Source organism: Rhinolophus sinicus, chromosome 17 (genome assembly GCF_057876585.1).
Source record: "Rhinolophus sinicus isolate RSI-liver-muscle chromosome 17, RSI-T2T, whole genome shotgun sequence".
Lineage (NCBI taxonomy): Eukaryota > Metazoa > Chordata > Mammalia > Chiroptera > Rhinolophidae > Rhinolophus > Rhinolophus sinicus.
Genome location: NC_142517.1, coordinates 97,718,908 through 97,735,776, shown reverse-complemented (window position 1 = coordinate 97,735,776; position 16,869 = coordinate 97,718,908). Strand labels below are relative to the sequence as shown.

The 16,869-nt window shown below is 37.5% G+C and overlaps 1 pseudogene; it reads left to right on the top strand.

The window, feature by feature from the left end:
• The first annotated feature begins 10,812 nt into the window (after nucleotides 1–10,812).
• LOC109452786 (putative monooxygenase p33MONOX pseudogene) lies at nucleotides 10,813–11,677 on the top strand (annotated as a pseudogene).
• The last annotated feature ends 5,192 nt before the right edge of the window (nucleotides 11,678–16,869 follow it).

The window sequence follows — 16,869 nt, the reverse complement described above, 5'->3', positions numbered from 1 at the left end:
AATCCTCAAGGCAGCCAGGGAAAAGAAGACGGTAACTTACAAAGGAAAGCCCATTAGATTATCACCAGATTTTTAAGCAGAAACTCTACAAGCCAGGAGGGAGTGGAACCAAATATTCAAACTATTGAAAGAGAGAAATCATGAGCAAAGAATAATATAACCAGCAAAGATATCCTTTAGATATGAAGGAGGAATAAAGACCTTTCCAGACATACAGAAGCTGAGGGAATTTTCTAATACACGACCTGCACTACAAGAAATACTAAAGGAGGCTATTCGACCACCATCAACAGGGACAATTTGTGGCAACCAAAACTCAAAAAGGGGGAGAGTAAAGGCCTGAACCGGAATATGGGAATGGAGAAAGTAAGTCTGCTGAAGAAAATGGAATACTCTAAATATCAAACTTTCTTTTACATAAACTTAAGGGTAACCACTCAAAAAAAATCCAGAACTGAAATATATACTGAAATAAAAGAAGAAACAGAGGGAAACATCATAGAATACCACCACACAGAAATAATAGACAACAACAAAAAGGCAAAGAAACAATGGAGACACAGCCTTACCAGAAAACTAAAGATAGAATGACAGGAAATCCTCACATATCAATAACCACCCTAAATGTAAATGGACTGAACTCACCAATAAAAAGGCACAGAGTAGCAGATTGGATCAAAAAACTAAACCCAATCATATGCTGTCTCCAAGAGACACATCTCAGCTACATGGACAAGCATAGACTCAAAGTGAAAGGGTGGAAATTGACACTCCAAGCAAATGGTATCCAGAGAAAATCAGGTGTATCCATAATGATATCAGATGAAACAGACTTCAGGGTGAAAAAGATAACAAGAGACAAAGATGGACATTTCATATTGGTAAAGGGGACTATACAACAAGAAGACATAACAGTCTTCAATATTTATGCCCCCCAATCAAGGAGCATCGAAATATACCAAGCAACTACTAACAGAACTAAAGGGAGATATTGACCAAAACACAGTTATACTAGGGGACCTAAATACATCATTGACAGCTATGGATAGATCATCCAAACAGAAAATAAATAATGAAATAATAGCCCTAAATGACACATTAGATAAAAAGGACATAATTAACATTTATAGAGCACTTCATCCTAAAACATCAGACTGTACATTTTTTTCCAGTGTACATGGAACATTCTCAAGTATAGACCATATATTGGACATAAAACTAACCTCAGCAAATTTAAGAAGATTAAAATCACACCAAGCATATTCTCTGATCACAAGGCTTTGAAATTGGATATCACCTGCAAAAAGAAAGCAGGAAAAACCACAAATACATGGAGATTAAACAACATACTTTTAAAGAACAACCGGGTCAAAGAAGAAATTAGAGGAGAGATCAAAAGATACATAGAAACAAATGACAATGAAAATACATCCTACCAAAATTTTGGGGATACAGCGAAAGCAGTTTTAAGAGGGAAATTTATATCATTACAGGCCTATCTTAAGAAACAAGAAAAATCCCAGATAAATAACCTCATGTTACACCTTAAAGAACTAGAAAAAGAAAAACAAATGAAACCCAAGGTCAGCAGAAGAAAGGAAATAACAAAAATCAAAGCAGAACTAAATGAAATAGAGAACAAAAAGACAATAGAAAAAAATTAATGTGACAGAGAGCTGGTTCTTTGAAAAGATTAACAAAATTGACAAACCCTTGGCTAGACTTACTAAGATAAAAAGAGAGAAGACCCTAATAAACAAAATCAGAAATGAAAAATGGGAAGTTATCACGGACACAACAGAAATACAAAGGATCATCCAAGAATACGATGAAGGACTATATGCCACCAAATTCAATAAACTAGAAGAAATGGACAAGTTCTTAGAAACATATAGCCTTCCTAGGATGAACCATGAAGAACTGGAAAATCTAAACAGACTGATCACCAGTAGTGAAATTGAATCAATCATCCAAAACCTTCCCAAAAGCAAAAGTCTGGGACCAGATGGCTTCACTAGTGAATTCTACCAAACCTTCAAAGAGGATCTACTACCAATCCTGCTCCCACTCTTCCAAAAAATTGAAGAAGAGACAGTATGCCCTAACTCATTTTATGAGGCCAACATTACCCTGATACCAAAATCTGTCAAGGACAACACAAAAAAAGAGAATTACAGACCAATATCTCTGATGAATACAGATGTAAAAATCCTAAAGCAAATTGAATGCAACAATGTATTAAAAAGATTATTCATCACGACCAAATGGGGTTCATCCCAGGGGCACAAGGATGGTTCAACATACGCAAATCCATCAATGTGATACATCACATAAACAAAATAAAGGATAAAAATCATATGATTATATCAATTGATGCAGAAAAAAAAATTGACAAGATACAACATCCATTTATGATTAAAACACTTAATAAAGTAGGTATAGAAGGAAAATACCTTAACATAATAAAGGCCATATATGACAAACCCTCAGCTAATCTCATAATTAACGCTGAAAAACTGAAGCCCTTTGCTTTACGTTCAGGAACATGACAGGGCTGTCCCCTGTCACATCTGCTTTTCAACATAGTGTTGGAAGTCCTCGCCAGAGCAATCAGGCAAAAGAAAGAAATAAAAGGCATCCAAATTGGGAATGAAGAAGTTAAATTATCACTCTTTGCAGATGACATGATGCTATATATAAAAAAAAACCCTAAAGACTCCACCAAAAAGCTACTAGAAACAATCAACGAATACAGTAATGTGGCCAGCTACAAAATCAACGTACAAAAGTCCATTGCATTCCTATATACTAACAATGAAATCTCAGAAAAAGAAATTTAAAAAAATTCCTTTTGCAATTGCAGCAAAAATAATAAAATAACTAGGAATAAACTTAACCAAGGATGTGAAAGACCTTTATGCTGAAAACGACAAGACATTTTTGAAATAAATTGAAAAAGATACAAAAATGGAAAAACATTCCATGCTCATGGATTGGAAGAATCAACATAGTTAAAATGGCCATATTACTCAAAGCAATATACAGATTTAATGCAATCCCCATCAAAATCCCAATGGCATTTTTTAAAGAAATAGAACAAAAAATCATCAGATTTGTGTGGAACCACAAAAGACCCTGAATAGCCAAAGCAATCTTAAGAAAAAAGAACCATACTGGAGGTATCACACTCCCTGACTTTAGCTTGTACTACAGGGCAACAATAATCAAAACAGCATGGTATTGGCAGAAAAACAGACACATAGACCAATGGAATAGAATTGAGAACCCAGAAATACAACTACATATATATGGACAGATAATTTTTGACAAAGAAGCAAAAAACATGCAATGGAGAAAAGACAGCCTCTTCACTAAATGGTGCTGGGAGAATTGGATAGCCACGTGCAAAAGAATGGAACTGGACTGCTATCTGTCACCATGTACCAAAATTAATTCAAATGGATCAAAGACCTAAGCCTAGGACCTGAAAGAATAAACTGCATAGAAGAAAACACAGGTACTAAACTTATGGACCTTGCTTTCAAAGAGCATTTTATGAATTTGACTCCAAAGGCAAGGGAAGTAAAAGCTAAAATAAATGAATGGGACTATATGAAACTTAAAAGCTTCTGCACAGCAAAAGAAACCATCGACAAAATAAAGAGGTAACTAACTGAATGGGAGAAGATTTTTGCAAACAGTGCCTCCGATTAGGGGCTAATATCAAAAATATACAAGGAACTCATGCAACTCAACAACAAAAAAACAAACAACCCAATTGAAAAATGGGCAGAGGACCTGAAGAGAGATTTCTCCAAAGAGGACATACAAATGGCAAATAGACATATGAAAAAATGCTCAACATCACTAGTCATCAGAGAAATGCAAATAAATACCACAATGAGATATCATGTCACCCAGTTAGAATGGCTATCAACAATACAAGTGTTGGAGAGGCTGTGGATAAAAAGGAACCCTCATATACTGTTGGTGGGAATGCAGCCGCTATGGAAGGCAGTGTGGAGGTTCCTCAAAAAATTACGAATAGAATTACCGTATGACCCAGCAATTCCTCTCCTGGGTATCTACCCAAAAAATCTGAAAACATTTATCCATAAAGACACGTGTGCTCCAATGTTCACTGCAGCTTTATTTACGGTGGCCAAGACACAGAAACAACCAAAATGTCCTTCGATAGATGAATGAATAAAGAAGTGTGGTATATATACACAATGGAATACTATTCAGCGGGTAAGAAAAGATGAAATAGGACCATTTGTGACAACATGGATGGATCTTGAGAGTATAATGTTAAGAGAAATAAGTCAGACTGAAAAAGCAGAGAACCATATGATTTCACTGATATGTGGTATATAAACTAAAAACAACAAAAGAACAAGACAAACAAATGAGAAACAAAAACTCATAGACACAGACAATAGTTCAGTGGTTACCAGAGGGTAAGGGGGGCGGGGGGTGGGAGATGAAGGTAAAGGGGATCAAATATATGGTGATGGAAGGAGAACTGACTCTGGGTGGTGAACACACAATGTGATTTATAGATGATGTAATATAGAATTGTACACCTGAAATCTATGTAACTTTACTAACAATTGTCACCCCAATACATTTAATTAAAAAAATAATAATAAATAAATAAATATATTAATTAATTAATTGGAAAAAAATCACCATCTAGGAAAGTTCTGAAAAAGGTTCACATTAAGTTAAAGTTTCATTTTAAATAAAAGAATTAAATATTGATTCATACTCTACCTCAAGGAAATAAACAGCAATGAAGTCAAATCTTTTATTGATAAAAATTTACACTTGGTCATTATTTATAATAGTGGGAATAAGGCAAAATTAAATGATAACAACAGGACTACCTTTGAGTTAATTACATATACAGCCACATAATGCAATATTATGTCAAGATAAAAAGATTTATGATAAATATTAACATCTGAAAATGCTAACAGTATAATTATGTAATTTTAGAAGGAGGTAGCTTTTATAGATAATCTGATATCAACTATATAAATATATTTATAATTAATTTAATTATTTTGAAATGTTAAGTTACTTAAGTTATTAACCATTTTCAAATAATCAGATGTTAAGAGTAGTCCCCTTTGGGTAGTGAGATTATGAATGATTTTTATTTTCTTCTTTATATTACGTATTTTCAAAAATTTTCTATAGCAAACATGCATTAATTTTAAAAGTAGACAAAAATACATGCAAAATGGGATATATTTCTCCATTAGGCTAATGTGTTTTTAGATACAGACATAATTCCTCAGCACATACTTTAAAAATCCTTTGCCAGTACCTCCATGGTTTACATTTTACCACGAGCTTTGTTGGCGTAGAAAAGGAAGAGGTGATTGAGAGCTGAGTTGAAAGCAGGGCTTGACTGTGAGCAACAAGAAGTTGAATCTCAGTTTGCATTTGCTAGCTGTGTGAAATGAGGCAAATTATTCAGCTTCTCGTTTCTTAGCCTCAGTGTCCTCAGTCTAATTTTTATGTTGCAGGGCATTGAATGCACTAAATTAGAAACTGAATGCAAAATGCTGAGCACAGATCCTGGAGCCATATCTAAAAGTCTAAGGTTAGGACCCAGCTGAGTTTGGAAACCAGAAATTTGATGCATAGCCAGCGAGCATAATTACAAGGCTGTCTTCCTAGATTGGATTGTTGACGTGGGAACAGGAGTAATAGAGGGAAGAACTGGACTTCATCAATGCGGAGGATCTGTAAAACGTTAAGAAGTCACAAGAATTGAGAGTGTTTGCAAGGGTATCACTGAGGCCATCTTGATCGAATAGGAAAGTGATAGGGAACTGAAAACTGAGACGTCTCAAGGAATATAAACCTTTATGAACTGTATTTAAACAATCCGTCACCAGATCACACAATTCCACATATACTGTTGGAGGACAAGACTGAGTAGCATTCTGCTGACTCTGCCAACAGAGTGCTGCCTGTTAAAGATGAACTTGGCTTTCTTTTACTGGGCATAAAGGGGGGAAATCCACATGCAGGTCTGTCATTTGGAGTTGATAGCTTTGTTCTCTACTGGACATGGCTACCATTTTTCTCCCCCAGTAGTAAGCATGGCTAAATCTCTTTGGAACTTCCACACAGATCACAGTCATGGCATTAAGCAGCAAAAGGGCAGGTGTTGATTTCCACAGTCAATAAATAAACAAAGAAATGTTTCGATGTCAGATGGGAATAAGTGCTGTAGGGAAAATTAATGAAAGAAGAGGGATAGGAATATGGGTGATGTTGTTGCAGTTTACACATAAAATATAAGTGAAGGACTTGCTGATAAAGGGTCTTTAAGCAAATACCCAAGGGAAGAAGAAATATATCTGGTAATATTCAAGGAAACCTTGGCATGGAAACTCACAGAACAAGTGTCAGCTGTTTGGAAGAAACCCAGGACAACAATGGTGCACTTTTCAGAATGCCCATCTTACTATCGTCCTTGATGGCACAGCGGACAGTATCGAGTAGACAAAGAAGACCACAACTCTAATTTGAAGCGAGATTCATAAATGTTGGATCTGAGTGCAAAGAAGTTTTAGAAATGTATTAATAAATTTAGTTTGCTTCCATTTATCTTTTTTTTAATGTAGGCACAATAGTGATACTGAGTTTCCCCAAAAATAAGACCTAGCTGGACCATCAGCTCTAATGCATCTTTTGGAGCAAAAATTAATATAAGGCCTGGTCTTATATAATATAAGTATTATAGTAAAACAAGACCTGGTATTATATTATATTATATTATATTATATTATATTATATTATATTATATTATATTATATTATATTATACCTGGTCAAATAAGACCGGGTCTTATATTAATTTTTGCTCCAAAAGATGCATTAGAGCTGATGGTCTGGCTCTTGTTTTCGGGGAAACAGGGTATAATAAAACTGCTGTCTAAAGTCTAAAAGAACTCTCTTATATAAGTTCAAAATAACATATCTAATAGATAAGAAATCATTGCTTCACACTTTAATTGGTAGTTTTTTTTCTTAGTGGTTCATGAAATAATAGTAAACCTATAATCATTGATGTCTTAGTTCCAATGAATTACAGAATTGGGAACAGCAAATGGTAGAATTTAATTAAGGATATAAATTTGTAAAGGAGTCTTCTCATTAAAAAAATATTTCAAAATAAGGATAACTCATCTTTTAAATGACTAGAAGTAGAAATGATAAAATCATGCATACTTTAAAGCTTGAAAAAGAGGTCACAAGTTGTATACAATTTCCGTCTCTTTTCCTGTCTTCTCCTTGGCCAATATTCTCCTACTTAAATTAATCATCAATCTTTATTACGGAAAGGGTGGCGGTTATGACAGAAGAACATAGTCATTATTTTCCCATTAGCATTCACAAGATGAATTTATGGGGTTAAGGATAAGCTATTGAAGAAAGAGTTTTATTATTTTGGCTTTTAAAATGACACATTAGTGAACAGAAAAGTCAGAAAAGCTTTAGGTTCTTCAACGACTGCAAAGTGATTATTTAGCCTTAATCGTAGTAGATTCCTATAAAAATTTAGACACTATTTCTCCCCCCCAATGATTATTTATTAATTAGGAACCAATTCAAAGATTAAAATCTATTTTTATCCAAATTTAGACAAAATGGAAGATAAAGTGAATATGTATTATTTAATATGTTAAATTTATTCTGTAATAGCTGAACCAATCTAATTAAAGTTTATATTATTTTTACATATCAAATATATTTATGTCCATATTCGGAAATAATAATTGTGCTCATGAATATCTTAAGCAAATTACCTGAATGTATTATCTCCTAATTTTATGAATTGAAGAAACATAAAAAAGATTTTTAAAAGGAGAAAAGAAAAAAAAGTTACCTATACTCCATTCCCCCACAATGGCAACTCTAGGTATGATTGTCCATGGTCTAGTTTTCTCTATAAGTACCACTGATATGTTTAATTGCAATTTTAACAGGATTATATTTGTGTTTTTCCTTTTGCTACAATGCTTTTCTTCTGCTACATTATCTACATAGTTATTTAAAAATAAGTACCTAATATTCTATTGTGCTAATGCAGCATAATTTAATTAGTGGAGTAATGTCAATCCTTTAAATTTTAGATTATTTTCAATTTTTTACTAACACACTGGACCCAGTAATAAACCTCTTTGTGCAGAAAGCAAATTTATCTACTTTTTACTACTTCCTTGAAATGATTACCAAGAATTATTAGTTCAGGAGGTTTAAATATTTTAACGACTCTGGTTAACTTTTGCCAGTGTTATACAAACATATACTACTAATTTACATTGTTTCCAGGTGGTATTTATATATAAATTGAATTATTTATTTCATCCAATTCTGCAACTTTCCTCCAGCTCTATAGATAATGATGATTGTGATGATGACAACATGTGGGGAGCCATGGTTAAAGCTAATTGCAAGCCTTAATGGCTCTGCTAATGCATAACCGGTTTGTGCTCCTGAGGCATTGTCTTTGCCTGCACCTGGAGGGTGCTTACGAACTGCTAAGGTATGAAGTGGGAACAACCAGTTTCAAGACATAGTGATGCTAATCAGGATAATTGATGGATTCTGTCATGGGACAATCGTTTTGGGGAGTTTCAGTGATTAAGTAAAGTTTCTGTGAAAAAGTTAAAAAATCAACTGTTAATGATGTAATGCATTTTTGTGATTGTGAGCTTGCACGTACTCAAAAGGTATAAATTCAGCAGAGAAAATAAACCTGGTGCTTCAGGACCACTGAAGACCGGCCGCATTAGCATATGTGTGAGTGCCTTTTTTCATTCCCACTCCCCTTGTCAGGAACTGTTCGACTCGTGGCGGCTGGCTCGCCGCAACAACACTACTGACAATGATAAACTTATCCAGTTCAAAACATGCCAGGCACTATTCTAGCCATTTCATATAGAATTGTAATGGAAAATTATAGATTCTGTATTCAAGTGAACTTGTATTTGATTCCTTACTCTTTTGCTAACTAACTTAGTGACCTTGAGTAGACTACATATTTGAGATAAACTTTCCCGTCCATACTATGCAATTAGCACTTAAAAATCTTGCAGGATTTTTGAGAGGATAGGTTTTCTTAAGACTTGAATTTTTTTATTTACCCCTTTAATGTAACTAGAATTTATTTTTCAGTATGTTAAAATGTTTGTCTAATTTTTTTATAAATTGTTCATTTATCACAATATTGCTTATTAAATATCCCTTTGACAATATTTAGTGACATGTACTTGCTTATATCCTAAATTACCATATACAATTATAGCCATTTCTGAAATGTCTGTTCTTTTTCATTGATATTTTCATGCCAGTACAATGATACTTAGTAACTGTGGAATCAAAATATGTTCATTCTTTGGTAGGCTATACTTTGCTTATTCAACTCATAGTTTTTGTTTGTTTCATAGTATATTTCGTGGTTTTGCAAACTAACTTTTATCAGAAAATTTTACAATTATTTTGTTGAGTTTCAAAATAAGTGTACAGGTGTGGGGACAGAGCCAGGAGTGCGGTTCCTGGGCTCTCGGCCTCACATGGAGGGGTGCTGGCTAAGGTGGTGGATGGCCATCAACTGTGATTGGATGGCCATCAGCTGTGGCTGGTTGGCCGTCAGCTGTAACCAGTGAGCCATTGGCCACTAATATAACTGCCGTGGCTACACTAGCAGAAAATGGGGGCTAGCAAGAAGACGGTGGCTGGCAAGGTGGATTGAAGTTAGCACAGCAGAGTATAGGTTGCGGATTGCAGAGAAGTGGACAGCAGGTTGCAGATAGTGTGGCTCCTGCTTCCTGTGTCTCCAATCCAGCTGCCAGCGAGACTATAGTGGTGTGACTCCCCTACCTATGGCTCCATGTGTGTTCCTTTTTGGCCTCACCATGTCCTGCGTTCTTATGTGGAGAGTGGGAGCTGAGACCCCACATGACATCCTGCATGACAACACGGTAGGATCGTGTCATATATAAATTATGTATGTACACACACACACACACATTTCAGGAGTATTGATATCTTCAGTATAATCAAAGTCAAATTGTTGGGGCAGGGGTGATACAATAGTTTCTCAATGTAATGCTGGTGCAGCAATATTCCTGAGATTGAGGGACAGAGGAGCCTCCCAGTGCTCCCATTAAAGTTCGTTTAAATAAACTTTTATAACTGCTACAAAACGTGTCTGATTATAGCTATAGAATTAATCGAAATATACTAAATAGGATGCCTTATTTGAGATATATAGTGTGTGCCTTCTAAAATGTGTATTACATTTAAGTATAAAATTTGCAGCTCTATGTTAATTATCAAGAACATAAATATTATTCATCACAAAGGCTGCCGGCCAGCAACCGCTTGCACTCCCTGGTCGGTGCCAGAGGCCTTCAGTGTCACCCCCAGCACAGGCTGCTCTCACCACGGCTTGGGTGGAATTACGCCACAACCTCTCGGGAAATGTGGGCCCTGAGAGAGCCTCGGCAGTGCCCGAGCTCTGGCTGCAGGCAGCTCCGCGGCGGGGAAACAGAACCTCCAGAATGGATGGGCTCTTCCCGAGCAACTTGGCTAATTTGCAGCAGTTGGACAACGTTCTGAATTAATAATACCTGCCTGTCAGCGTAATCATCACATTATTTCACTCCGGTAGCAAAAACTCAGCTCTGAAATCTCTACAGAAAAGCACCTGGATCTCAGCCTGTCAATGGCATTGGCATAATCAGAAGTGCCTGCTCTTGAGCCTAGTGGGCTTGTAGGCACCATGTCTCTGCCCATCGGGACTTACCGCCTGGCATTCAGCTATGGTGACGCCCTGGGGGACCCTATGCCCATGACCCCTCCTCCGTCCAACAGGGGAAGCGTTTCCTTGGAGGCCAGTGATGCCAGACCGCAATATCAGCACCTCGCCAACGTGAAGGACGAAGAGGCCAGCGTCTCCTCCCCTGCCGTGAAGCTGTCATCGGCCATTGACAATATGGACAAGGTCCCCGTGGTGAAGACTAAAGCTACTCGTGGCATCATGAATTCTCTGATCACAAAACACACCCAGGAGAGCATTCAGTGCCTTGAAGCAGCAGGCAGGGCTGAGAGGTGCTAGCTACACGCTCCACAAGGGCCTCACCACCCAGGAGACCAAGTACCTTTGAGTGGCAGAAGCACTCCACACACTAAAACGACGGAGTGGAGAGAGAACGAGAGAAGAGAAGCCGCCGGCCTCAGCCCAGCCCACCCCCCAGCATCACCCCCACTCCTCCCCTGCGCACAAGCCCCTCCCAGAGGCTGGATCCCTGCTGGCTCTTCCACAGCCTTACCAGGCCCAAATCTTAGCACCATGCATTCTGGAGATGGGGATAAAGACAGAAAATCAGCACATAGATGGAGCCACTTTGGACCGAGATCCCTCCAGAAGTCTGATTCGGGAGGTTTTGCCCCACAGGCCTGCAGAGGAGCCTGGAAGCCTAATCCAGTGCAACTGATCCGCGTGCAGGCCCCCGATGGCCGACGGTCCAGCAGCCTTCCAGCCGCCCAAGGCGGACCTTCCGGTGACTGAACGAAAGAAACACCTGCCATGGACCCATAATTTCAAACCCGGTGAGTTGAATGTGCTCACACCCACCAGCTTCTAGAGCTTTCTCTTCCAGGGTCTCTGTATAAGATGGTGTCTTACACCCGCTTCTCTTTTACCATGGCTCTGAGGTAGGAAAGGTTTTGGTTTTATTTCTATTTTTTCAAAACCTCTTAAACTGAGGCTAGAGCTGAAGACATAACTGGCTTTTAAGAAACAATGCAAAACTTGTCCCTGTGGAAACTCCATTATGTGTTGCTTTAATTTAAAGTTAGATTGAATCTCAGCAGTGATTGATGGGGCCCTCATTACTATTTTGGGATCATTTAGCCTAGACAAGAACTTTGATCATTGTTTACTAGGTAAATAATGTTTATGTTGTTCCCAAGCCGAGACCCCTTGATGCCTTTACCACGATCAGCGTCTGCACAGACCAGTCATGGTGCAGAGGTGCTTACTGACGGTCCTTGGCCCTCTCCGCGTGCTGGTGCTGTGTGCTTTAGCCTTATCAGTTAGGGGGACCTGCGATCTATTTGAGATCTGGGAACAGTGCAAGGCCAGACTTGGCAGGGACCCTCTCCCTATGCCTAGACTTGAGCCACCCCCCCCTTCTGGCAGAGACAGTGTCTCTGCAGTGTGTGTGTGTGTGTGTGTGTGTGTGTGTGTGTGTGTGTGCGCGCGCATGCGCGTGTGCGCGCGCGGGGGCGGGGGGGGGGGATGGTGGTGATACAGGAACACACCTCTTTCACGGATCAGAACAAACGCAAGTCCTGCATATCCTCTGTTGCACTTTAAAGTGAGATTCATTTAACTCCAATCTGGTTAAAACTTTCTAAGGGAGAAAACTCAACCTACTGGTTTGGTCAAGATAAACGCATGTTAAGCTCTTTTAAAGTAAAGAAGGGGGGAATGATATGTAGATTATAGTCTTGCGGTTCCTGTGAAACTTGTGTCACTCTGTTCTGATTTCCTTGTTCAAACCAGGGCCTGAGAGGTGGGAGAAGGAAAAAACTTCCTATATGCAATCATTTCCCCCTAAATGAGCCTCGTACCCTGTTTCCCTGAAAATAAGACTTAGTCGGACAATCAGCTCTAATGCGTCTTTCGAAGCAAAAATTAATATAAGACCTGGTATTATATTATACCAGGTCTTATAGTAAAATAAGACCGGACCTTATATTAATTTTTTCTCCAAAAGCCGCATTAGAGCTGATTATCCAGCTAGGTCTTATTTTCGGGGAAACACGGTACCTGTATAAACACAGAGCTTCCTGAGTCAGGGAACACGTTGCCTGTTCACCTGCTCACTGTGGACAAGGTCAGTCATTGTCCTCAACAGTCTCAAGTCCCCACTGTTTTCGCTTTGAACAGAATCGTGTCTACATAAGGAGCTGAGCTGGCCTTTCCATACAGAAGCCCTGGAGCCTCAAATGATCAGACAATTAATTTATTTGTCTTCTGTTATGCTGGTATCTCTTCTTTTGACAATAAAAATCTTACCACTTTCGCAAAAAACAAAAAAAGACTTATACATGTCTTTTTATATATAAAACCAGAATTTCTTTCATGAAAAAAAAAATGGACGATTAATTCTGACTGATGAATTAAATCCTAGTTTAATTGAAATCCATTTAAATTTAATTATATATGCCCCAGTGTTATGCTATTTAAATGGAAGATAATGCATTCTATAAAGCAAATTGATTTGCTAAAATATTTAAATAAAAAAGGACAAATTTGCTTCTATTGAATGGTCCAAATTATACAGTAAAATTTTAATATTTTAGACATGTGTTCACAAAATTTAAATTTGTTGAATAATATTAGTATGATAATATTAGTAGCAGTTATTTAACACATCTTATATGCCAGGCATGTTTTAAGCACATTTTTTGTACTCACATTATCTCAGAGTAAAACTATGAGGAAGAAACACTTATGAGGACAATTATAGTCCTCATTTTATAGGTAAGGAAACTGAGGCACAGAGAGAAAGTCTAAGTGTTACTGGGTTAAGGTCTGGCTGGCTGCCCGCTGCTTGTAAACCAATATTGGAGAGCCAAGGTTGGTGGAAAGAAAAGCAGGTTTATTTAGGATGCTGGCATTGCAGGAGGATGGCAGACTCCTATCCAAAGGCCATCTCCTCGTTCCTAGAATGGCCAGGTTTTATAGGTACACAAGAAACAGAACAAAAGAAAGGGGGAGTTAGTCTTACAACTTGTCTGGGAGAACATTTCCTGGGGTTCGGTTTGTTCTGTGATGGTTATCGCAAATCCTGGTGTTATGGATGATTTGTATGTCATCTGACAGAAAATCACAGTCTAGAATTGCAATCTGGTTGCCAGTGTCTGGATGGCTGAGGGCTGACTAAGTTTCTTGCAAGTTAGTGTTGTGCTGGTTAACTAGATTAATGAGGTATGCATATAGTCTTGGGAAAGCAGAACAATTGAGTCTGGCTGTGATGGAGAGAACCAAAGAGGGAAAAAACCTACAAAATGAAGTAAATCAAACTATAATTCTCTTAAACCAAGCACATTTTTAAAAGTATATTGTCACCTGTACATAAAAACCTTGTTTACAATTGTACAGAGCAAGTGTTGAACCCAGGTTGTCTCTAGAGTCTGTATTTTCAAACATTTTGTTCCAAAGAGTTAAATCCTTATACTGTGTATTATAACTTTCTTCCACTTTGCTTAGCAAGTGCTTTTGGCTCTCTACAGCTTTGTACATTTAAATTGAAACCCTTTACAGTATCTTGACTATTCATTTCAGCTGACTGGGGATTCCGACAAAAGAACAAACAAGGTTTAATAAGAGTTCTTGTTCTTGATTAAAGGCTAACCCTAGAACAGAATAGTGTTCATGGTATGGATTAAAAATAGAGCACACCTTTTGAATGTGGCTTTTCAATTAAAAATTTGACATGACTTTAAAATATTGCCCTTCTGCCCAAAACACATCTGATTTAATTTCAAGACTGTTTTATGATTCTATAAAAACTGTTAGTAAAGATCTATAAAAGATCATAAAATATTGGTTTGACCCTTATTCTTTTACACCAAAAGTAAAATAAGCAATTACATTTAGCTTCTATATGGGGAAGGGGCTGTCCAGCTAACATTAACAATTGCAAACATAGCCTTTACCTTTCCAAGGTGAAGGATGGCTGGCAATGGGAAAAAAATCAAGCCTTGGACCAGCCCATAGGAACTGGCAAGTCAACTATGCATGTTACTTGGGCACCATCTGCTGGATACTTTAAATAACAACCCATTTGCTGTGGATTTGGAACTTCTAAGACAGGGGTGTCAAAACTGTGGCCCATGGGCCAACTGCGGTCCACAATCCATTGTTAATTGGCCCGCAGCAAATTCCAAAAATATATTTAGTTTACTTAAATAAACCAGGTGAGGCAATACGTACTTCACCTCGAGTGAGTGGCTCTGGCTGTTTGTGTATTTTACCGCATATGGCCCTTGGTAAAAAACATTGAAAAAAGTTTGGACACCCCTGTTCTAAGAATTCCTGAATTCCAGATATACTTCTACTTGTGTCCCTTGTGTAGCAATTCATTTCCTCTAACTATTCAGAATTAATTGCCCATCGAGGATGTTTATCCCCTTTTTGCCTATTGTTTTACTGGTATGAGGTGCTCAAAGGCCATGTGGTAGGTTCAACTTCCAGTTGAATGGAGCCATATTACTGGGTCTCCTGGTGGAAGAATTCCTGGCTTGAGGACCAAGGTCACTAAACGAGCAGAACTACAATCCTGAGGGCCCCAAATTATCTGGCAACTGCTCAACTCTGCCATTATAGTGTGACGCAGCCGTAGACAACAAGGGTGTGGCTGTAGTATTACAATATAAATTTATTTAAAAAATAGATAGCAGGCCTGATGTGGCCTGTGGTTCATGGTTTACCAACCCCTGACATATATGATATAAATCTTTACAAATTTTAATGACTTATTTATGACCCGGTGTAAGTTCAGCTCTCTGTGTTGGCCCATATTCTTACTGGTACAGTGGCAGATGGATAAATAGAGAGATAGATATAGCCAAATAATTTAATTATCAATTATAACTGATATCAATATCAAATATAAATTATCAATATAGTGACATAAATACCAGTCAATTATATCAATTATAATTGAAAATTACATTGTTCAACTCTTCTAAATTGTTTATTGATTTGTGTATGTGCTTCTTTAAACTGTGTATAAAGGTATATAAAATCTCTCACTGTAATTGTAAATTTGTCTATTTCTCTTTGTCTCTGGCAATTTTTTGCTTTATGTGTTTTGAGGATGGTATTAGGTACATATAACTTTAGATTTGATGTAGGATATTTTCTTTGGGTCGGGATTGTGTCTTGTGAAACCAAAGAATGGAAGCATGGACCAAGGAGAGGCGAGGAGTTGTACAAAAGGATAATTCATTAAACGTAAAGAGTAAAGAGTTGCAGCTCTTGGAACAAGAGTGGGTCCCAACTGGATTGCCCAGTGACTGAGGCAAAAGTTTTTGCTTTTATACCTTCCCTTGCCTGCTTGGGGAAATGGGTTGGCGCCTTCGAATGGAATTTGTCTGTCAGGTTTGTCCTGTTTGGCCACCCTAAAGGAATTAACGAACTCATTCCTATTTATCAGATCTTCTCCTTTGTTTGGCCAAAAGGGATTTATGAGATAATTTATTAACCTCAAGGCGCATTCTCATGTCCCTGTCCTGGAGTGAAGGAGACATTCCAGAACCTGGAGTTTCAGGATATGGCTGCCTTTTGTTTATTCCACCAGGGACCTCCCTGTTTACTTAACAACATGCTAACTAACCTGTCTCAGATTTATATCAAATATTTTATTATTTTCAAGTGCCCACTTTATCACGTGTAATAGTTTTTGCTTTAAAGTCTCTATTTCCCAATATTAATAACATTATGCCACATTTTATTTATTTATTGTTTTATGTTTACATTGTATATGACTTCCAAGATTACTTTAATATTTCAGCATCTTCTTCATTGGTTGTTATTGTAAATAGCAGATAGTTAGACTTTTAAAAAATCTAGTGTAAAAATATCATTTATCTAGAGCTTTCATTTTTCATGTTATTATTGATATATTGCAGTTGTATATACCATCTTATTTTGTGCTTTTCTTTTTTTGTGTCCTATGTGTCCTTTAGTTGTCAGGCTCATTGGAATAGCCTGAGCTGCAGAGAGCAGACTTTGGGGGCAGCCTACATGAAATGGCACTTG